The 23,383-nt window shown below is 45.1% G+C and overlaps 1 protein-coding gene across 1 annotated transcript in view; it reads right to left on the reverse strand.

Annotated features, from left to right (window-relative positions):
• The window catches only part of ARHGAP32 (Rho GTPase activating protein 32), a 241,496-nt gene that overhangs the window by 166,018 nt on the left and 52,095 nt on the right, over positions 1–23,383 (reverse strand). The window contains exon 2 of the mRNA XM_040431909.1: positions 4,404–4,469. The gene's annotated coding sequence lies outside the window, so the exon portion shown is untranslated. The remainder of the gene's footprint in view (positions 1–4,403; positions 4,470–23,383) is intronic.

A 23,383-nucleotide genomic window follows, 5' to 3' on the forward strand; every position in this document is an offset into this window, starting at 1 on the left:
TATAACTAACAGAATTGCCCACAGAAGATTGCCAACACATTCCAAACATACCTGTGTGCACTTTGGGACACATTTATTAAGACTGACATTCTAGACGCCGGTCTTAAAGAGGACCTTTTACCACTCCTGACATGCCTGTTTTAATAGCTACATGCATTACCAGTGTTATAACAATTCTGGAGCATCTACTCTTATTGCTCTATGTTGTTCGAAGTTATGAACGATTTGAAAGCAGTCTGTAGTAAGGGTATTGTCAGGACGCAGTGTGGTAAATACATTCCACACTGAGCACAGAAGGGAAGGGAAAAGGTATTAGGCCTGGAACCTAGGGAAAGGGAAATTATCACACCTAGCGAATCCCTACGCCGAGCCCTGACTGCTATCAGTATGAACAGACCTTGATGGTAGGAATGTTCATACACAGGAACCTAAGCACAATCTCACCCTAACAGGGCCCTGCAGATAGTGTCAGGACACGGATGGCCTATTCCTCCCCAGATGAAGGAATAGGAGACCCCTCAGGCCTAATATCGAGAGGAAGGGGAAAACAACAAAGAAGAAGATACACTTCCAGAAGTATGCGGACGAGCAAGAACTCAGAGAGAACCAACGCCAGGACTTCCACAAACCAGGAGCTATCAACTGCATAGCATGATGGGTGAGGCAAGACTAAATAGAGAAGGAATGGCCACTTAAGCTACAACTGAGACAAGAGGTGTGGTCATCCCCAGCAACAACACAGAAAGGTGAAACCAAAGAGACTGTCAATCACGTGCAGCCAGTCTCCTTGATCTTCTAGTCCCTGTCACAGGCGGGACCGTGACAGGTACAGAGGGGAGGTAACCAGTTGCGTGTGTCTCCGTGCACAGTCTGAAAATGGCAGCCCTGATTGGATAGTGAGTCTGTGCAGGCACACCCCCCCAACTGGTTACCACCCCTCTGTACCCTTCCTGCATAGTGCTAGCAATTCTTTCATAACTTGTAGTTAAAAATAATAAAGTAATAGCACAACATAGACCAATAAGAATAGATGCTCAAGAATTGTTATTACATGGGGAATGCATGAAGCTATTAAAACAGGCATGTCAGGAGAGGTGAAAGGTCCTCTTTAATAAAGGTCAATAGTTGGCGGTGGATCTGCCAACGTTATGAAGAGGCGCGGGCCTCTCCAAAACTTTGGCGCATCTAGCACCAGTTCTAAATGTAAGAGAGCATCCGAGTTGTCTTACATTTAGACCATTTTCTACACCTAAAACAGGCGTAGAAAATAGCCTACAGGCCAGTCCCCTTCCCTGCCCACGCCGCGCTCACAATTTTAGACCTGCCGTGAGCGCGGAAAAGTCACAGATAGCGGCGCAACTAACCGCTGCCATCTGCACCAGAAATACCCCTAATCTAGGTGTGTTTCAGATTAGTTAATGACCCCCTTTGTGTCTTCATTCCATGTCAAGAATAAGTGCTTTGGTTCTACTGGAAAACAACTCCCAAGTGCCCGGCAGGGCGGGGTTGGCTGTTCCAAGTGCCCAAAGCAAACCAGACTTAGGCCCCTTTCCCACGAGCGAGTTTTTCACGGATGATTGCTAAGAGATGTTGTTTGTAAACATTCAGTTTTTTATCACGCGCGTGCAAAACACATTAAATCGCATTGCACCGACGCGATAAAAACTGAACGCGTTTGCAAACAAAACAAAATGGACTTGCTTGCGAAATCGCGCAGTTTTCACTGAACGCATCCGGACCTAATCCGGACACGCTCGTCTGCAAGGGGCCCTAAGGAGTCTGTTTTCCAGGGAGCGGCAGTTGCAGAGAGAGCAGAGCCTCCAGGTGTAACGGTAATACCCCCATTGCTCCTAGAGGCTCATTTGCATATTTTAAAACATAATTTTTCTCAGAAATGCAGACTCATATGGATATGAGACCAACACAGATGCCTTCAGCTGCCAAGCGCACATACAACAGGTCAGCCAGTTTCATAGGTACAAATCTGCTGATGGATACCTTTTAAGCCTACTTTCACACTCGCGTTTTGACTTTCCGTTTGTGAGATCCGTTCAGGGCTCTCACAAGCGGTCCAAAACAGATCAGTTTTGCCCTAATGCATTCTGAATGGAAAAGGATCCGCTCAGAATGCATCAGTTTAGTCTCCATTCCGCTTTGGAGACGGACACCAAAACGCTGCTTGGAGAGCTTTGGTTTCCGTCTGATGAAACTGAGCCAAACGGATCCGTCCTGGCACACAATGTAAGTCAATGGGGATGGATCAGTTTTCACTGACACAATAGAAAACGGATCCGTCCTCCATTGACTTTCAATGGTGTTCAAGACGGATCCGTTTTGACTATGTTAAAGATAATACAAATGGATCTGTTCAGAACGGATGCAGACGGTTGTATTATCTGAACGGATCAGTCCATGACGGATCTGCACAAAACGTGAGTGTGAAAATAGCCTAGAGATATACTGATTTCACACAACATCTTGTTCCCACAAAGCACTGGGGGAGAACCAGGTCCTAAACCCTCACTACAGAGCGCCACAGTACATGGGTCGGCATGAGCGAATCGACTTTGGATGCTTCATCCGAAGTTGATTCGCATCAAACTTCGTTGTAATACTGTATGGAGCGAGACTTCGTGTAATAACTTTGTGAGTTCATTATTACTGTAAAAAACCTTGATACCGAACTCGGGTTCGGTGAGACTTCGCGAAGTACTAACTTTGGCTCATCGGAGCCAATACATTCTAATAGTGGGTCAGAGCAGTGCTCCAGGTTACCACGTTTCTGCACAGTGCTGCATGGCAGGTGAGGTTCACATCCTTGTATGAGCTTTCATCCAATGATCTCCACAAAGGCTCAGCTGGAGGGCAGAGTTTCAGCAGCAATTAGCAGAATCGTTCCCTGTGAATTGCCTCTCCTACAAGGAGCTGTTCTGAAACACTCATGATGAAAAGACGCAGCAGCTTCCTGATCAGCAAGCAACTAAAGAACAGCTCAACTAGAAAACTTCCATGAAAACTTCAAAAGGAACCAGCACACATCAACTTTTTTACATTCCCATATAAGCTCTGAGTAATAACTTTTCACATCATTTCCTCTACTTATGTTTGCAGGTCCTTGGTGACATCATGTTCTACACTCCAGTGATATCCAGAGCTGCATTCAGAATTCTGCTATAACAGCATGTCTTGCACACCAATTGCATTCAAGGCATACGCAATTCTGCTGAGGTCATATTAATATCAAATAATTTCCCATAGTTATGCAGTTGCTTACAAACAGGTCATTAAAGGGGTTGGCAACCCTCCACCCACCCCTTTGGCAAACCAGCAAAGTGAAGCATAATTACCAGCTTCCTGGCGACTTCTCTTCCCAAACTCGGCTTCTCTGCTTGGCTCCCAGGATGTAAATTTCCGTTTTGATGCCGCTGCTCACCCTGTATCATGTGACCATTTGACATAATGCAAGAGTTGCAGGTCACTGCTGTGGCCAATGGTCTTTTACACAGGCCAATTATCGGGAATGAGCATTTATACAAACACTCACCCCCAGTAATTGGCCTGATCATCGCTCTGTGTAAAAGGACCCTTAGGACTTATTCACACTTCCGTGTCCGTGATGAAATCCATGATAAGAGGGTCAGTGATTCATCTGTGGAGATTTCCGTGAAGAATCCATATTTGGCCCAGTGTCCGTTTTTTGCTCTCCGTGTGTCATCCGTGTCCCATGGACACTGCACAGCTGAAAATTAATTTTAATCTCCTACAAATGGTCTGCCTGTCCATAGACTATAAAGGACATGATGGGTCCAGAGAAAAAAAGGACACGCTTCTGTGCTAAAACCACGAACAATGCTAAAACATGGATGTGTGAATGCACACACTAAAATAAATAGGTACATGTGCTGTCTGTGTAGAACGTCTGATGGGGGCTGATCTGAGGCTAATGGAGGCTGATGGGGGGTCTGATCTGAGGCTGATAGAGGTTTGGGGGGTCGGATCTGAGGCTGATGGAGGTTGGGGGGGTCTGATCTGAGTTCTGTTGGAAAATATATTTTTTCTTATTTTTCTCTCTTTATCTAGTAGTGTTCCTGAGATACAGCAAGTATTATAGTGCAGTCACATCCAGCGCTTCAATCATAGTTTGGTTGGTTGTTGAGTAACTTTATCAATACTTATCCTGTAGTGTTCCTGAGGTAGGGCGAGTTTTATACTGCAATCCCTAATGTCATCTGAGCTCCCACAAGGCAAAGAGAGGAGAACTGAGATTGCAGCTGTGGATGTGACTACATGATATGTAATGCATGGATCAGTTACAGCCCAAAAGCATGGGCTAGACAAAATCTCAGCCAAGTGAGCACACAACCACAGAATATGAACCAAGACATGGAGGTGAAGCCACTTACCACAGCTTAAGGGTCTGTCCTCAATGCTACGTGTTATTCCTTCATAACCGCAAATATGTCTCACATCTGTAAAATAAAAAAATTCAGAAATTCAAAGAACATTCCAGAAACGCATATTGAAGAACATTCCAGAATACAACTGAAGGAGGAATCTGGAGACCCTGTGGACAGATCCAGGGGGAAGAGATCCTAGAAATTTGCAGCCTGACATTTTGGATTGTTTTCTATAGAGAGGAAAGTCATGCAGCTGCTAAGTGGCCCTTGGAGAGAGGGGTCCCTAGAGAAGCTATACTGTTAATGGACAAAGGACTAGAAAATTGGCTCAAGGGCCATGGAAAGGGGACGTAGTAATGGAACCCAGAATCACATCATCACAGCCATGCTTTATCATAGGTTGAAATGCAGCCTCATCTGCTAAAGAATGCAAGCAAAAATCATTGACAGTAGGCAGAGATCTTGGATGATGGGTAAGGGCGCTTTCACACAGTCAGGTTTGGTCAGTGTTTGATCAGTGATTTTCAGCCAAAACCAGGTACGAGTCAGAAACACAGAATAGGTGCAGATCTTTGCCTTATACTTTATCTCTGTGTAGCCTACACTCCTGGTTTTGGCTCACAATCACTGACCAAACACTGACTGCCTGAAAGCAACCTTATTTGTCACTTCACTGTAGATCTGCTACATCGTTGTCATAGGCAGGAGTTATTTGGTCAATATCTCAGATCGATGCAGATGGAAGTCAGGAGATCCCCTGGAGGAAGTCTAGACTGCAGCGACAGACTGTGCCATCTCCAACATTTCTGCACACTCCTGACGTTACCTGTCTTTAATCTAGTTAAATATTGCTCACATGAATAATGAAATAAACTAATATTCACCAATGAAATGAATGATTACATCGCTATAGACCCAGCAATCTGTGATATTTATTTGATTGGCGCCTGACCATCCTGCACACATCCTGATGCTGCGCAGTCTCGACCTGTGACTCACATTCTGAAGTCAGTGAATTATTGTTGAAAGGGTTATCCCACAAATTAAAATAAATAAGTATCTGCTGTAATGCACCCCATTAGTTTAACGTTATCAGCGCAAAAAGGATGCTCTCCAGTGTAGTTTTCACTCTTTTTAGTTTGTTTACTCACCCCTCTGCAGCACAGGTCTCTTGACTTTCGGTGCATAGGCAACAGTTCGTCACCTGTGACAATCAAGGACCTGCATTTCCCAGAGCACATTGCAGTTAGGTCTTTCTCCTCCTCACAAAAAAAAAAAAGTCCCTCACAAACAGCCCCGGAGATTCTACTGATAAATAGCACTATTATATATAACAGCCCTCCCACCTTCCAAATTTCCTTCTCCACTGTCTAGAGAGATATAGCGATATATTTCTGTGAATTTAGAAATAGGGCCAAATTAATGAAAGGTGTATGGACCACTTCACTATGCCAGCACTAAGAAGAGGAAGGGACCAGAGAAGCCACTGATGGTCCACCACTGTATTCAGGAGAAGGTGGACCAGAATTTGAGCCATAGAAGAAACAATAGGGGGCGCTACCAGACAGAAAAAGTTAATACTTTTCTTGAAAAAAGAAAAATAAATCATTGCAGTCTTTCACTATGACACTGTCGATATAGCAAAGGGAGAGATGTAGCACAGGGTTTTAAATTGCATATATTTAATAACTAGCAAAAATGGCGCCAAAAATTTACATATGTAACTAAATCATGACATAACTTATGCAGTACATGCTGAATTCTCTTGCCTGAACGTACATCCATACACAAAAAGGCATAACTTTTTAATAAATCTTTCATACCACAAAATGCACCCTATACCCTGGGCTAGATTGTGAATCTGTGGATGATAATGATGATTCCAACAGAACGGGGTGACAGAGGGCTGGTCGGTTTGGTAGAAGCGCCTCCTTTCTGCTGGTCTTTAACAATAACCCAATTCTTCAGACAGCAGATTTATCAGTGAGTGATCCATCTGCACAGAGCTGGAGAGGTTAAATGGATGCTTTTTCGTGGCAGTGCTTCAAATCCTTTTGGCTTGTGTCCACTTCAGCAGTCTCCGTCTTCTCATTCGATGACTGCCAAAGGCTTGACTGTGATGTAATGTGGTGGACTAATACAAGGCCAGATTCTGGCAGCACTGAGCATCCTGTCTACATATGGGGATTATTCTCTTGTTCTCTTGACCATCTTTTCTCACGCTCATAAAGTTCACATCCACGGCCCAGGAAGACCGTTTTGCCAAATCATTGGGGGTCATTTGTCCTGTAACCACATCTGTCGGCTGAAGGATACAAAAACATCAAGAAAAATAAATAAAAAGAAACATAAAAATCTGGGACCAATTAAAGTTGTAGATTCAGTTCGAAAATGTAAAGAAGGAGGCTCCAGCACAGTTACATGTCCCTATGAAGAACACTTTCTCTATGACGTCTCAGGACAGGACGCTGGGAATGATTCAGAAAGTATTGGGGTCCTCGTGTAGCGCTTACTAACCAAGGCTTGACAAATCCCAGACTCCGGGTGGCTTAGGCTACTTTCACGCTCGCGTTTTGGCTTTCCGTATGGGAGATCCATTCAGGGCTCTCACAAGCGGTCCAAAACGGATCAGTTTTGCCCTAATGCATTCTGAAAGGAAAAGGATCCGCTCAGAATGCATTAGCTTGCAGCGTTTTGCTGTTCGCTTGACGAAACTGAGCCAAACTCTGACACAATCGGTCTCCCATTGACTTTCTGCCGAAAACGCGTGTGAGAAAGTAGCCTAACGTGCCAAGGAATGTTCTGCTGGCGCTAACCTTTTTAGAAGTTTCCTGCTGATTTCTATGGAAGTTCCTGTTGCTGACAACTTACTATAGGCCATTCCAAATTTTATTCTTGTAATTCTTCTTTTCTTCACTTCTCTAATTCTAAACCCATGACTGTCTTCTCTGTAAATTGCATTAAAAATAGTAAAAAAAAAAAAACTAAGGAGACAAACACAAGTCTCATTCTGGGCACTGTACGGGTCTCCATGACTTATACAGTCATTTGTCCACCCCAAGTCCTAATGATTACGTGGAACCATCAGGAGAAAAAAATTTAACCATTAGGAGAATTAAATCCCATAGGATACAATCGTTAAGATAAAGCTGAAGGTCAAGCATAAAGGCCTACAATGAAAGGGCCAAATACATTTAGAGTCCATTTCGCCAACCCTTCTATTGGACTAAGCCACCATATATAGGTTCTTCAGTTCGGAGCACTGGGTCATCAGATATTTCTAGATAAATACATTTGATCCTTTTTATTAGGTTGTTCTCAGGTGGAGAAAAAAACTGTCCCCTGGATCATGGCTGATAAAACCCATCCAGGCATAACACAGCGTATGTTACACATCCAACCCGGGGCACAGATGGTGCAAGCATCAGTCTCATGAAGAAAAAGCATCTGGCGTCTCCACAGTTCTTTAACCACTGACCTCCATGTCTGATCGTAAGACTGTTGCAGGAGGGAGATGTTCTGCAAAGACCTGGAAGTATTCGGATACAGTTAATACCAGGTCTATGCCACTTCCCTGAAATCTAATCGCTGAATGACACCCCACAAGGCTAGTGAGATCCTAATCGGAGAAGGCACATTGACCTGCAAGCTTTCCTCTCTACATTTGCACCAATGCAGACTATGCAGTTTAGTAATGCTTTACTGTTTTCTTGTACACAGAATATCCCACCATTATACAAGACTGAACTCCAGATTACAGTTGAATGAAGACGCTGATCACATTTCTACTACTGATTTCAGTTTTTCTTCTCTGTCCTAGGAGCAGAACAACAAATATGGTAGACATGCCAGACCTGACACAAGATGGACACTAAGGCTGCCATACAGATCCCACCAACTATAATTGGGTTTGTGCATTATTCCATTCCATCATGGCGTCCGTCATTCTACCAGAAAAATAGCGCAGTGCACTACACTATTTTATTTAGCAATTTTAAAGGTGTCTGTATCAGCAGATTTGTACCTATGAATTTTGGTGACCGGTTACATATGCGCTTGGCAGCTGAAGGCATCTGTGTTGGTCCCATGTTCATATGTGCCCGCATTGCTGAGAAAAATAGTAAAATATGCAAATGAGTCTTTAGGAGCAACGGGGGCGTTGCTGTTACACCTATAGGCTCTGCTCTCTCTGCTGCTCCCTCTCCACTTTGATTGTCAGGACCAGGGTGTGATCACGTTTACACTGCCTGGTCCTGTCAAAGTGCAGACGGCGTGGCAGCTGCAGAGAGCTGAGCCTCTACGTGTAATGGCAACGCCCTCGTTGCTCCTAGAGGGTCATTTGCATATATTAAAACTTCATTTTTCTCAGAAATGCGGGCACATAGGAACATGTGGAGCTGCTAACACAGCACCCAACCCAGATGTGAACAGAGTCTAAGACTGCGATCACATTGACGTGTACATTGGAGACTCCGATATAGTCCTCCATCACAGATTCCGTTAAAAATGCACAATATTCTGTCCATTAAAATGTCGGGTCGCTCACCTGCTAAAAACCTGATGGATTCCATTAGAGTCAGCAGGGTCCATTAGGCGCTGTTAGTGTCAGCAAAGTGACGGATCCAGCACTTTCACCGTTATTTTCATTTTTCTACCCCTATAATTACTAATCTGAATGCGCCCTAAATCTGTTATTTCAAACTCAGTACAGACATTGAACAAGCAGAAAACCCTGGAATATTTCAGCTGTGAACCCTATAGAACTAAGGCTACTTTCACACCTGCGTTCGGTGCGGATCCGTCTTGTATCTGCACAAACGGATCCGCACCGATAATGCAAACGCTTGTATCCGTTCAGAACGGATCCGTTTGCATTATTCTTTCAAAAAAAAGTCTAAGGAAAAACGGATCCGTCCTGATTTACATTGAAAGTCAATGGGGGACGGATCCGTTTTCAATTGCACCATATTGTGTCACTGAAAACGGATCCGTCCCCATTGACTTACATTGTAAGTCAGGACTGATCCGTTTGGCTCTGCATCGTTGTGCAAACAGCGTTTTGGTGTCCACCTCCAGAGCGGAATGGAGGCGGAACGGAGCCAAACTGATGCATTCTGAACGGATCCATTCAGAATGCATTGAGGCTGAACTGATCCGTTTTGGGCCGCTTGCAAGAGCCCTGAAACGGATCTCACAAGCGGACCCAGAAACGCCAGTGTGAAAGTAGCCTAACCCGTCTTCTGTTCCGCATTCAATGTCAGTAGTATCTCTCTTTGTGGAGCTGCTCATACACACCGGGCAGGTTATTTGAGCATGGTCCATACACCCATAAAATAATGCTGAGGTTCCAGTACTCATGGCATCACCAGTGTAAGGAGGTAGAACCTTTAGGCCGAATGCACACCGCCGTGTTCCACGGCCAAGGGCGCTCCGTGGTATGCCGGGCTGGATTCCTGTTCAGAGCAGGAGTGCACGGCGTCATTGGTTGCTATGACGCCGTGCGCTTCATGCCGCCGCTGCTGTACAGTAATACACTCGTATAGTGTATTACTGTACAGCAGCGGCAGCATGAAGCGCACAGCGTCATAGCATTCAATGACGCCGTGCGCTCCTGCTCTGAACAGGAATCCAGCCCGGCATACCACGGACCGCTCTCGGCCGCGGAACACGGCCGTGTGCATTCGGCCTAACTAGAAGGGGCTGCTTTATATCAGGATAGGGGGTCATGCACACGAACGTTGTTGTCTTGTGGTCTGCAAATTCCGGATCCGTAAAACATGGATACCGACTGTGTGCATTTTGTGGAAGAGAACAGTCCTATCCTTGTCCGTAATACGGACAATAATAGGACATGTTCTATTTTTTTGCTGAACGGCCATATGTACATGGAATGGACACAGAGTCATTTCCGCTTCTTTTGAATTGAATGGTTCCGCATACAGGCCTAAAAATAAAAAAATAAAATAAAAAATGGAATGTACACGAATGGACAAAAAATACATTTGTGTGCATGAGCCCTAAGTCTAGGGGGAAGATAGAGGGATGATGGGAGAGGGACAATGCTATTCTATACAACCGCACCTTCACAGAAGCCGATAACCTTCCAGAACTTGTGACAAGAAATTGTATTACATAAAAAGAAAACACCAGGAAGCAAGGAATGGCGGGCTCATAGATTCAGGCTTGATGCTTCTTATGTGCTCACCACAGAAACGTGAGGAGAATACAGACGAGCCACAATCAATGGTGGGAAGTAGTAGGATTATTATACAATCTGGTGACACAAGGCCCGGCGTGTCCAGATAATACTCAGCCTGGGCTGATGTGTACAGAACATGACAATCCGAAGAGGATTCTCTGCTGTATCCAGTGACTACACACAGAAGCGAATGTCGGGTGAGCTAAAGGCTGCTGGGCCCACAGATTGTACAACGTCACGGTATAGGGCATCTGTGTCTCCAGATGTCTGCACAGTGGGGGTCAAGGATCAGCAGAGCTGAATAGATCTTTGACATAATGTTGCTTAAAATGACATTATCAGAAGCACATTTTTATATTGCTGCATTTTCCGGCAGGGAGCCATCTTTAATATTGCAGTCCAACAATATTCAAGTTTCTATAATCAATCCTCCCAGCAAATATGAGTACCGCCATTTTCAGTCTATTATGGCTTTATGGTGCGCAGCTCCTTCTTGTCTAGGGCCCTCTCCGTGATGAATGTAAAAGGGATTGTCTGGTCCAAAAAATTGTTAGTATGGAATAAAAACAGAAAACAAGTCACACTCACCGATCCCGTGCCACCTCCAGTTCTGATGCTCCTGGGCGTCCTGCCGGCCTCTACTTCCTGGTGCCTCTCTTGACACAAGCATGTGCCTGCTCAGCCAACCACTGGCGGCAGCAGTGACTCGCCCCAGCCAGTTATTGGCTGAGCAGTAACATTTCCATGTCGAATAGGGCGGCTTAAGATGGCAGACATGTGACTGCTGACCTCCACAACTCCTGCTCACTCCATTGCAGCTATCTATAGGTAATGACAGCAGCTTTCACCCTGTTTTGCAGCATTCCTCCCGATGCACGTCAGGGCACCTGCTGGATGATGTTGATGGCCGATTCGCAGACTCCACCTTCGCAGCAGGCCTCTGTTCTCTGGATCCACTTACATCTAGTGCCCCAGAGGGTCCGCATTCACCTCCTAGTCCTGAACCTGATCAACAAAGCTCACTGGACTCTATTCTTTCTGAAGGCATGGGCGATTCACAGGCGACCATCTTTAGTCAGCACAGCCCCTCCCCAAAGACGAACCTTGATGGGCCTCCAAATACTCTCCTGATGCTATTCTTCTAGTAAGGTTCTGAGACCTGCTGGCATTGATATTATCTGACTTCTGCTACTATTACTAAGTCTCCAGTGGTGACTTTTTGGACACTGGCAGGTACCTTGATGTCATAGATCAGAAGGTAGAGGCCACCATAAAGCCTAGGAGGGAGAACTTCAGAATTAGGAGGCTTCCTGAACATGTGACTTATATTCCACAGGTGCTACAAGATCTACTCAAAACGCTGATTCCAGATCCTACAACATAGAGGCACATAGGGGAGGGGGGGATTTATCATGAGGAGAATATGTGAAGTCAGTTTTGCTTGAGTCTGTGTTGGAATATTTTGTGCCACATTTATCAAATGTTGCAGGTTGTTTGATAAATTTGGCTTGTCCTTAAACCTAACACTTCTGTCTAGAGAAGCTCCTCCAGTTTTCCTACTCCACTCTCCTCCTAGAGTGAGATTGCAACTTTTTTTTAAAAAGTCGCAATGATAAATCTGGAGTGAAACTCATTAACATAGTAACCACACCCACTTTTCCCCCCATATTACAAAACTGGAGTGAGTGGTGTACAAATGCAAAGATTTTGTGCAAGTGAGTGTAAAAAGTCGCAAATTTTTCCGCAAGCGTTTACATTTTCCACAAGCAAGTGCCTGAATTCTGGAGTGAAGGAATGATAAATCAGGGCCATAGAGGAGTTGTTGCAACACCTATTGCGGAAAGACATTCGCTATAGATGGGCCCTCCTGCCGTATTTGTGCTTCTCATACAATAACTGGCCATACGTCTTCTCTACTTTCCAAGAAGAAGAATCCCTTCTTCTCCATTTTGGTATAATTTCACAGATCTCTTAAAACTCCTGGATGTCAGACCTGTTTCTCCCTTTTAGAAATCTACCACCAAGAGGAAGGTTCACCCCCACCTTGAGAGGACATTAGGATCTAGAGATCTCCTTCAAGCCGTCAGGGACCAGACCCTCTATTACTTGCCTATAGTGTAACCTCTCCGGTTCTGAAATGAATTGTGAACTTTACAAAAGTAGATTTCTTTCTAATTCCAACTGAATGCTGGGGGGGGGGGGGGTTTCTTTCCTTCTACCCTCTTTTCCCATTCCCCCCTTTCCCTCAGGATAGGTCATCAGTATGTGAAGAACCCCTACCAATCAGCTGTTTGAGGAGTGCCACTGCCTCCTCGCAGCTTACCTGGCACAGCAACGTCCATTGGATAGCGGCTGTTCTTGGTATTGTAGCACAGGCTCATTCACGTGAACGAAGAATGTGATGTCACTGGCCTAGGAACAGGCCATAGCACTCAGAGGAAAACGGTCTCTTAAAAACAGCTGATTGGCGGGGATGCTGGCAGTGGGGCCTTACTAATCACATATTGATGACCTATCCTGACAACCTCTTTAGGCACCACCTGGCCATCAGGTCCCATCCTGTCCTGTCCCCACCATTCCCTGATCAATCACTAAACGTAAAGGCGACCAGGAGGAAGGATTCACATGAATGATGATAAATGTATTTATAGCAGTGTTCGTCTCTGATGAGAGACCTACTCACCCCGGCTGCATCAAAGATGAGTTCTGCTTTATATCTGACATTTAGAAACCTGCTTTCTGCAATCTGGCTAAAAATAAAGCGCATTGAGTGCATGTTAAATAGTTAAACAGATGCGGAAGCGTAGTAAACATGTGACGGGTCAGTGCTGCGCCTCTATTACTAGGGAGCGGCTTTTAGCACTGCTCCTTTTTTGTTTTTATTTTTAGGAAAAATGTCAACATCTGAAAAAGGAGCATTTTAAAGCTTCATGTTCCGCGTTCAGACCACATATAGCAGGCAGAACAAGATGAAGCCCTATTCATAGAATATACCTAAAATATAAAAGAACTAAAAAAACATGGAGAGATCTGAGCGTTGTCCCAGACAATGAGACAACTATACTGCACTGTGTGCCGTAGTGACAGGCAAAATACCGTATACAGTTTCTTTTAGGTCTAATTTATATGGCCAAAGGGACCAGGTGTGTCACCATATGATGCTCTGACGGTGTCCTTTGTGGGAACAGTTCTCTACTAGACGCGCTGCTTCTTTATCCCTCTCTTCATATAGAGACTGATGGAACGGGAAAGGATTTACACAGAAAGACTTGGGAATGAGACTGTAAGGCTACTTTCACACTAGCGTTTTTTTGCGGATCCGTCATGGATTTGCAAAAACGCTTCCATTACAATAATACAACCGTTTTGTGGACAAGAATAGGCATTTTTACAATGGGCCACCCGTTCCGTTCCACAAATTGTGGAAGGCACACGGGTGGCTTCCATTTTTTGCGGATCCGCGATTTGCGGACCTCAAAAAACGGAACGGTCGTGTGCACGAGGCCTTTGTCAGACGGATCCGCATCTGGATCCGTCTGACAAATGCCATCCGTTTGCGTCCGGATTGCCGGAATTATCTGCCGCAAGTGTGAAAGTAGCCTAAGCATTCAGAGATAGAGAAGAGGCCCCATGCACAGCCTGACTAATATATTTCCTGCACTGATACATTGTAGCAAACTATCAGGACATGAGAGAGATTGTGAGGCGCATACATCAGCAGCACAGAGGATTGTCTAGACTGGATACAATTGTAGCAAACTCTCAGCTGTGAAACATTGTTTGTGGGAGTGAGCAAAAGTATACCCATTTGCTAGCAAAATGATTTTCCATAAGGGCCTGTCCACACTGAGTTTTTTACGCTGATTTTGGCTTATTTTCAACACAGTGCCAAAAACCTCGTAAATTCAATGGGAAGCAGCACTTGCTTTTCTTTCCATGTGGGGAAAAAAAAATAATAATAAAAGGAAAAAAGTAGCAGCATGCCCTATCTTGCCCCACCAAATCTCCCAGTGCGTATTTTTGTGTGGATCTAGATCTACTACAAAAATGGGAGAAGAAATGCAGATTTGCATTGAAGTTTACACCCCCCAAAAATGCGGGTCAAAATCCCCCACAAAAAAAATAAAATTAGGGTGGATTCCGAACTGATTTTAATAGCGGGTTTTCAAATCCCGCCGTGTGAATGTACCCATACGCTAACTGATCCAGAGACATGATCTACATCACTGCCGCCCTCCAGTCTGCCAGAATCCATTTTCCCGTCTCCTCTACAAATACATACAAACTGTACAAGAAGGATGATATAGTGAGGTGAGTGCCGTCACGGAGCGTCCTCCAGGGAGACGATCCTCCCCAAATCAGGACCGAGAACAGGGCGCTGACCCCGCAGAAGAGGCAGAATCTACTCATTCATTTCATATTCTGGGTCCTGACAAGCGCAGTGTATACGTGAAAGGTCAGAAGACACAGAAGCTGCTGTATCCTTCCTGTCCCAGCCGCAGGATGAAGCGCAGGGTGACGCATACACTATAACGGATGGACAAGGTTAAATGTTAGGGCTCACAAACAAGCAATTTTAAAGGGAACCTGTCACCTCTTCTATGCTACCCTCACTGAGCGTTTCTAACTGTTCATTGTGTTACCCTGAACATATAAATTACACTTTTCATTTCATTTGCAGACGATTTCAATAAGTATTGTGCATTTTTGTGCTTCCCGCCTTTTATGCAAATTAACAGAAAAGAGTCATATCTTACTTCTGACTCATCTCAGGGTAATTTGCATATGTATCAAATCGGGTTTTTTTTTTACACAATAAAAGCACACAGAGCTATGGGGACTGGGTATTGCGGATGTGCTAGCGGCCATCTAGCAGCCCATGTCCTCAGCTCTATACACAGAATCCAGGTCACAGGTTCCCTTTAAAGGGGCCATAAACGTAAAGTCTGGAGCAACAACGAGCTGTCTCACCCTGATCTGGATGATATCGGGGAGCAATGGACTCCAGTCGCCTCCTCTCCTCAGCCTGAAACAGCAGATAAACGGGAGCCATACCTACTCGCCTATTTTACAGTCGGTCTCCCCCCAGTCTGGATTAGCTGCTTGCAGAGCAGTAGATTCTGCCCACCTGTCCTACAGCTCTATCTGTGGCTCTTACACACATCATTCATTGGTTGCCATCGGTAACAAAGCCACTTTCTGTGGCGTATACACAGAAGCATGTGGTCTTGCTGTATTTATATAGCTTCATGCCCCACACCACTACATCATGCAGCAAGCTCGGCAAGCAAACAACCAATCACAGCAGGGCTTTCATGCCATACTCTGCTCTTGGAAAATGAAATCTGTGCTGTGATTGGCTGCTATGGGCAACAACCTGTTCTTCAGTCAGTTTCATACCTATAGAGCTTTAGGACTGAGCACATTACCCCGCACACTCATCCACGTATTGCGCGATCACAATTTCTGCAGATTTTGATGGGATGACAACGGCTGGAAACAAGCCTGGGGCAATTGCTATAAAAAGCTGTAAACCATACAGTCACAACTAAGAGGATTTCAGAATTATCATTGGGTTGTACATTTCTTGTAGATTATCTGTGTAGGGTGCTGATGAATGTGCTGCATCGGGATGAAGATCTGCTACCGACCGTCATTCCTGATAGTCCCTCTACAACTGACGACGTCCAGGATCACTATATTAACAATATCCATATCAATTAGGCAAAGGCCTGAAGAATGCTCAATGGAGCACACATGACCTGCCACCAGGGCTCAGTCTATAAAGAGGGCAATTTCGGCAGAGATCTGGACCCTCAAGATTTCGGTACTACAGATCTAGAAATTAAATGTTCTTCTAAACCTGTCTTGACATTTTAATGACACCATGTAACAGATTATATACAGATAAAATCTGTATAACACTGTATGACATTACTGATCCTGATTTACATCCTGTATCATACTCCAGAGCTGCACTCTCTATTCTGCTGGTGGAGTCACTGTGTACATACATTACATTACTTATCCAGTAGTGATCCTAAGTTACATCCTGTATTATACTCCAGAGCTGCACTCTCTATTCTGCTGGTGGAGTCACTGTACTACATACATTACATTACTTATCCAGCAGTGATCCTAAGTTACATCCTCTATTATACTCCAGAGCTGTTCTCACTATTCTGCTGGTGGAGTCACTGTGTACATACATTACATTACTTATCCAGTAGTGATCCTGAGTTACATCCTGTATTATACTCCAGAGCTGTTCTCACTATTCTGCTGGTGGAGTCACTGTGTACATACATTGCTTAGGCTACTTTCACACTAGCGTTCGGAGCGGATCCGTCTGATGTGTCATCAGACGGATCCGCTCCGATAATGCAGACGTTCGCATCCGTTCAGAACGGATCCGTCTGCATTAAAACGTAGAAAATTTTCTAAGTGTGAAAGTTGTCTGAGCGGATCCGTTCAGACTTTACATTGTAAGTCAATGGGGAACGGATCCGCTTGAAGATTGAGCCATATGGTGTCATCTTCAAGCGGATCCGTCCCCATTGACTTCCATTGTAAGTCTGGACGGATCCGCTCGCCTCCGCACGGCCAGGCGGACACCCGAACGCTGCAAGCAGCGTTCAGGTGTCCGCTCACTGAGCGGAGCGGAGGCTGAACGCTGGCAGGCGGATGCATTCTCAGTGGATCCGCCTCCACTGAGAATGCATTGGGGCCAGACGGATGCGTTCGGGGCCGCTCGTGAGCCCCTTCAAACGGTGCGCACGAGCGGACACCCGAACGCTAGTGTGAAAGTAGCCTTATCCTGTATTGATCCCGGAGTACAGCCTGTATCATACTCCAGAGCTGCACTCCTAATTCTCCTGGTACTTACTGGAAGCAGTCAGCTAGCTTGTGTACAAACATCCCTCTAGGGAGGAGCGAATCGACTTTGGATGCTTCATCTGAAGTCTAGTCACATAAAACTTTGTTTGAATACTGCACAGAGTGAGCGCTCCGTACAGTATTAGAATGTATTGGCTCCTATAATTTCTACTGTAAAAAAAAACTTTTACGGATCTTGGAGCCCTGAGCAAGTTCTTATGTCAGAGCCAGCGTTGCATCGATATCCCAGGTAAAGCAGCAGATGTTAAGTGTCGTGACAAGGCCAGAGAATTCGGACAAGAGCAGAAGGAATGGGTTTATGAATACAAAGTTCATTTCATTCTGGTCACAAGGCGGCAGAACACGTTATAATGGCGCACTCTGCTTCATGTAGGGCCAACAGCTACTGTAAAAAAAGCAATGTTGATCCGGCAATGATTGTAATTGCAAGTTTATTTAATCCACTTCATGGCAGAAAAACCACTTTAATGTTGCCGCTTATAAAAAGTCTGATTATGGTTCAGGGGTTTTATATGATTGCACGTTGCTGGAAGTGGATGAAATGGCATGATGGGAAAATGCTGCGCAGGTAATGAGCAATGAAGATGAGGAAAGCGGGTCAGCATCGAGAAATAGCTGCAGGGAGGCTGGTCACAGAGATCTCAACAGTGCTGGTCAGGCATGGCATGACTGGCACACTGGACCGACACTACGGTCACATGACCCCACAAAGAATTGATGCATCTATAGTAGAACAACTACTTAAAGGAACAGTGTAGTGGAAGGAGGAAAGGCTCACAATACCTGAAACTGTCCTGGTGGGTGGGATGAGTAAGGTCCTGATACAAGAAGACCCGGAGGTCACCAAGTGAGCGCACGTTATCCATGGCCCGATGGAGTAGATGATTCAGGAAGCGTTTCTTCCTGACAATCACTTGCTTGTCAGTGGAGCAGACCAATGCTTTTACATGATCTCCTCCACAGTATGGGGGAGTGATCGGTAATGCCATCGCTCGTCCTCATACGTAATCACTGTTTCCCAGTGTTCGCATGAATGATCCTATTACTCGATGAACAAGCGTTCCATTCATTTATCAGGTAATCCGTGGCACCTTTACACCAGCAAATTATCGCTGTACAAACGCTCCTTATTGATAATCCACCTTTACTATGGCAGCGTCATTTGCAACAGTGGTGCAAAAATATGCTGAGTTTCTGTACTTAGCTGAGGTACATATGGCACGATTATGTTTAACCCCTTCACTACTGTAGATCAGTTATGTAAACGTCAACCCCCTTTACTAACCTAGACCACCAGAGACACTAACACCAGGGACCTTAGAACCACCATAGAACAATAGAAAGATCATTCCATTCTAAACCATTGTAGACAGTATAACATATATTAACCCTCAGCTACCAAAAATGTTTAGCATTAACCCTTGACCACAACCAAAAAAATAAGAGACCATAAAGCTATGAACTGTAGTATTAAAGGATGATGTATTGAGATCCTGAATGATTTCCTCCTGCACATACTTCACTGTCCTCTATATGGCTACTTCATCCCAGGAGTCAAAATATTAGAACGCGATTGCTAACACAGCAAAAGCTCCACTTCAGGCTCATGCTAGGGGGTCTAAAAATCAGGCCATCTGTTCTGATTTAAAGGGCATCTGTCAGCAGATTTGTACCTATAAAACTGGCTGACCTCTTACATGTGCGCTTGGCAGTTGAAGACATCTGTGTTGGTCCCATGTTCATTTGTGCCCGTATTACTGAGAAAAATTATGTTTTAACATATGCAAATGAGCCTCTAGGAGCAATGGGGGCGTTGCCGTTACACCTAGAGTCTCTGCAACTGCTGCAACCTCTCCACTTTAATTGACATGGCTAGGCATGATGACGTTTTCACTACCTGGTCCTGCCAATCAAAGTACAGAGGGCTCAGCAGTTACAGAGAGAGCAGAGCCTTTTGGTGTATGGCAATGCCCCCGTTGCTCCTAGAGATTCATTTGCAATAAGCTTACATTTTTCTCAGCAATGCGGGCACATATGAACATGGGACCAACACATATGCATCCAGGTGCCAAGTTCACAAGCAACAGGTCAGCCAGTTTCATAGGTGTAGTACCCCAGAGAGTGGCACTACCATTCCTACACCTAGCTACTGTCTCTAATGACTAGCAAAGAATGTAATCTGTGTATTTAATTCCAGGTCCTCTGATACTGTGCTTTAATAATGCATTATGCAACTGTTATTACATATAACGTGCTCGGTTGTCCAGCAGGTGGCCGTGTATCTGGCAGAGATCTTTAGTCAGAATGGAACTTACAATTCCATTCCCCCCCTCCCCCCTTTTGGGCAGAAGTGGGCTAGGAAGCTGTTGTAAGTTAAGAGTTGGAAGGAGACTAGACAACATGGTGCAGTGAGAGGGCGTTCTCCCCTCCTGCAGCAGGAGTTTTCCAGGGGAAGCAGCTTGTAAAGCACCCCAACCGCTTGCAGTTCATAGACAGAGTATTATGAGGGGGTCAACAGCTAAAGGCTCCCCACTCAAAGGTACCAGTACTGCTAGAAAGTCCAGGAACCAGCCTGAGATTAGCACAGCAGAGAGAGAGAGAGATAGAAAAAGCAAAGTATTCAAGTTTATCTGCCAGTTTACCCTCATCCTGCTGGAGCCAAGAGAAAGATCAAGTATTGTCTAGTTTATTCAAGTAAAACCGTTAAACTTCTCCAAGCCTGGACTCTACTTACTCCACCAAATACAACACCTTTGTTGCTACAAAGCCAAACCCCAGGGAGTGACAGTATCCAGGTAGGAGCACCGTGACACAAACTATTAGGGCCACAACACAACAGCATTCCTAAACACTGGGACCTGATCGCCCTGGGGGTCTGTCCGCTGAATAGGTACAAATCTGCTGACAGATGCCCTTTAAAGGGCATGGATAGGAGCTTAGTAATATGTGTCTGCTACTCCATTCATTTCTATGAAACTGCCAGACATAGCAGAGTTGAAGTGCCCCGGCAGCCCATACAGTTGAAAGGAGCAGCAGTGCAAGTGTCGCTGCCCCATTCATGTGGAGGAACGGGGTCCCCGTTCTAGTGATTGATGGGAGTCCCATTGGTCAGACCCCTGCCAATCAGACACTTTCCTCTATCCTGTGGGTGGGAGATAAGTAGTTGTAATGGGACAACCCCTTTAAGGCTAAATTTATCTCAAAAGCACCCTGGATAATTGACATTCCTTCAGAATGGTCTTCTCTATACAGTAGGTGACTCTGTGGGCTGTCTGGCAGATGATCAAGCCATGTACAGTATTCTGAAAGTACAGCTGTAGCCATGGCAACAGACAGGGTATGAAGACATGAGAACTGGGAGGATCTGTCAGGCTGGTACACCATTCCTGGAGACATCATATCTGATCTGACAGCTGGGGACAGTGACCTATAAAGCAGTTTTACTCAAGTCAAATATTGATGGCTCCCGATCAGAAAAGGCCATCAATGTTTGATCGGTGAGGATTTGGCCCCCCCCCCCCCCCAGGACCCTGCGCCTATCAGCAGAAAGAAGGGGCAGTAGTAAACCATCATTACTTGACTCCAGGATAAACCAATTAAAGGGGTTGTCCCACAAAAATTATTCTACATATTTCAAACCGGCATCTGAATACTCTTATAATTGCATGTAATTAAAAATTTAGCACAGCCTCCGAGTTATTCAATAAAATGTATTTGTATGTTCTGTTCCTCATCTTTCCGTCCACCTAACCGAGCTGGACACACACTCAATGTCAGTTATAGGACACGCCCCGAGTAAGGACAGCTGCCCACTTGAAATAAATCTAGAAGAGCAAATGGAGAAAAGAATGGGGAGATCTCTGTGCCCATGTGAGGTACAGGGCTGGTGTCTGACTTTCTATATTTACTTTTCTGAGATTTTAATATTGGTGACCTATCCTTTGGATAGATCATCAGTATCTGATTATTGAGGGTCCTACACCTGGGACCCCCACCGATCAGCTGTATGAGAAGGCAGTGGCGCTCACAGTAGCACCACGGTCTTCTCACAGCTTTTCCGAGGCTGGTGACGTCACGTTCATCATTCACATTGCCTAGCGCAGCTCAGCCCCAATGAAGTGAATGGGGCTGAGCTTGATTCCAAGCACAGGTAGTATACAATGTATGGCGCTGTGCTTGGTAGCTGCGTGAAGGCCGCAGCACTCACAGGATCGTCTGTGCCTTCTCAAAAAGCTGTTCAGCGAGGGTACGATACCCAGGACAATGAGATACTGATGACCTAACCAGAGGATAACCCCTTTAAGACTTGTGTGGCACTATAAGTGTAGTTTTAAAATCTGTTCCCAATACCTACTTATATTAGTGAGCAATTCCTGGGCTCATCATGCAGACCTTATGACTCCTGCATTCACACAGAGGGGCACATTTACAATATTGTCTGTGCCAGTTTCCATGAGTAAAAAGCCTGTGTCTGACTGTCCTATTTTTTAAGTCTCATTTGTTTTGGAGTTTTTAGACTAATTCAGAAGGTTTCAAACATTTGCACCTATTTTCCAACCTATTTATGTAGGCGTGCCTTATTTTGCGCCTGATTTAGTTGTAAAAACAGTCTAATGTCTACACCACCCCAGGGCTGGCATACTTTTCTGCCTCTGTTTTGAGTGGTGAGTGGCGCCACATTTTTCCCACTTTCATGGAGACGTGTGCCTACTTTCAGCTCACTTGTGCCACATTTTCATGCGCCTACTAATTAGACCAGTCTTAGGCTACTTTCACACTAGCGTTCGGGTGTCCGCTCGTGCGCACCGTTTGAAGGGGCTCACGACCGGCCCCGAACGCATCCGTCTGGCCCCAATGCATTCTCAGTGGAGGCGGATCCACTGAGAATGCATCCGCCTGCCAGCGTTCAGCCTCCGCTCCGCTCAGTGAGCGGACACCTGAACGCTGCTTGCAGCGTTCGGGTGTCCGCCTGGCCGTGCGGAGGCGAGCGGATCCGTCCAGACTTACAAAGTAAGTCAATGGGGGCGGATCCGCTTGAAGATGACACCATATGGCTCAATCTTCAAGCGGATCCGTTCCCCATTGACTTACAATGTAAAGTCTGAACGAATCCGCTCAGACAACTTTCACACTTAGAAAATATTCTAAGTTTTAATGCAGACGCATCCGTTCTGAACGGATGCGAACGTCTGCATTATCGGAGCGGATCCGTCTGATGAAACATCAGACGGATCCGCTCCGAACGCAAGTGTGAAAGTAGCCTTAGTGAATATGAATCTGTCTTACAAGAAAATGACCAGTAGATGTCAGACTTAAACAAAAAAAAAAAAAACTGATTTATTAAGGCTAGGGCTACACGGCGACATGTGTAGAGCGACTTTTTGTCACCAAAAAGTCGTGCAACATTTTCTATAATGATAGTCAATGGTCTCGAACTGCGACATACTGCTACACCATAGTCTCAAAAATCCAGCCAAGCTGGAGCATGGTACATGTCGCAGTGCGACATCATTGACTATCATTATAAAAAATGTTGTCTGACATGTCGCAGGGTAGCTATACTCTTTTTGTCGCTGTGTAGCCCTAGCCTAAGGGATTGAGACGCAAACGTCGTCATTATGCCGGTTTTCTTTTTTTTAAAACAAAAAGGCGAGTTTGATCAATGTGCCCCACAGGTTTTTGGAGGAGGTTGTGGGGAAGATTTTCATGCAGATTTTTCAGCCAAAGCCAGAAGTGGATTTAAAAGGAATCTGAAATATAATGCAAGGACATATACTTCTCCTTCCTGCTAGATTCACTTCTGGCTTTGGCTGGTTTCACACAAGTGAGTTCAACACATTGAACTCGCAGCGTGTGTCTGTGGCATCTCCCGGCCTGACCTCCCAGCACT

Source organism: Bufo bufo, chromosome 1 (assembly GCF_905171765.1).
Source record: "Bufo bufo chromosome 1, aBufBuf1.1, whole genome shotgun sequence".
NCBI classification, from domain to species: Eukaryota; Metazoa; Chordata; class Amphibia; order Anura; family Bufonidae; genus Bufo; species Bufo bufo.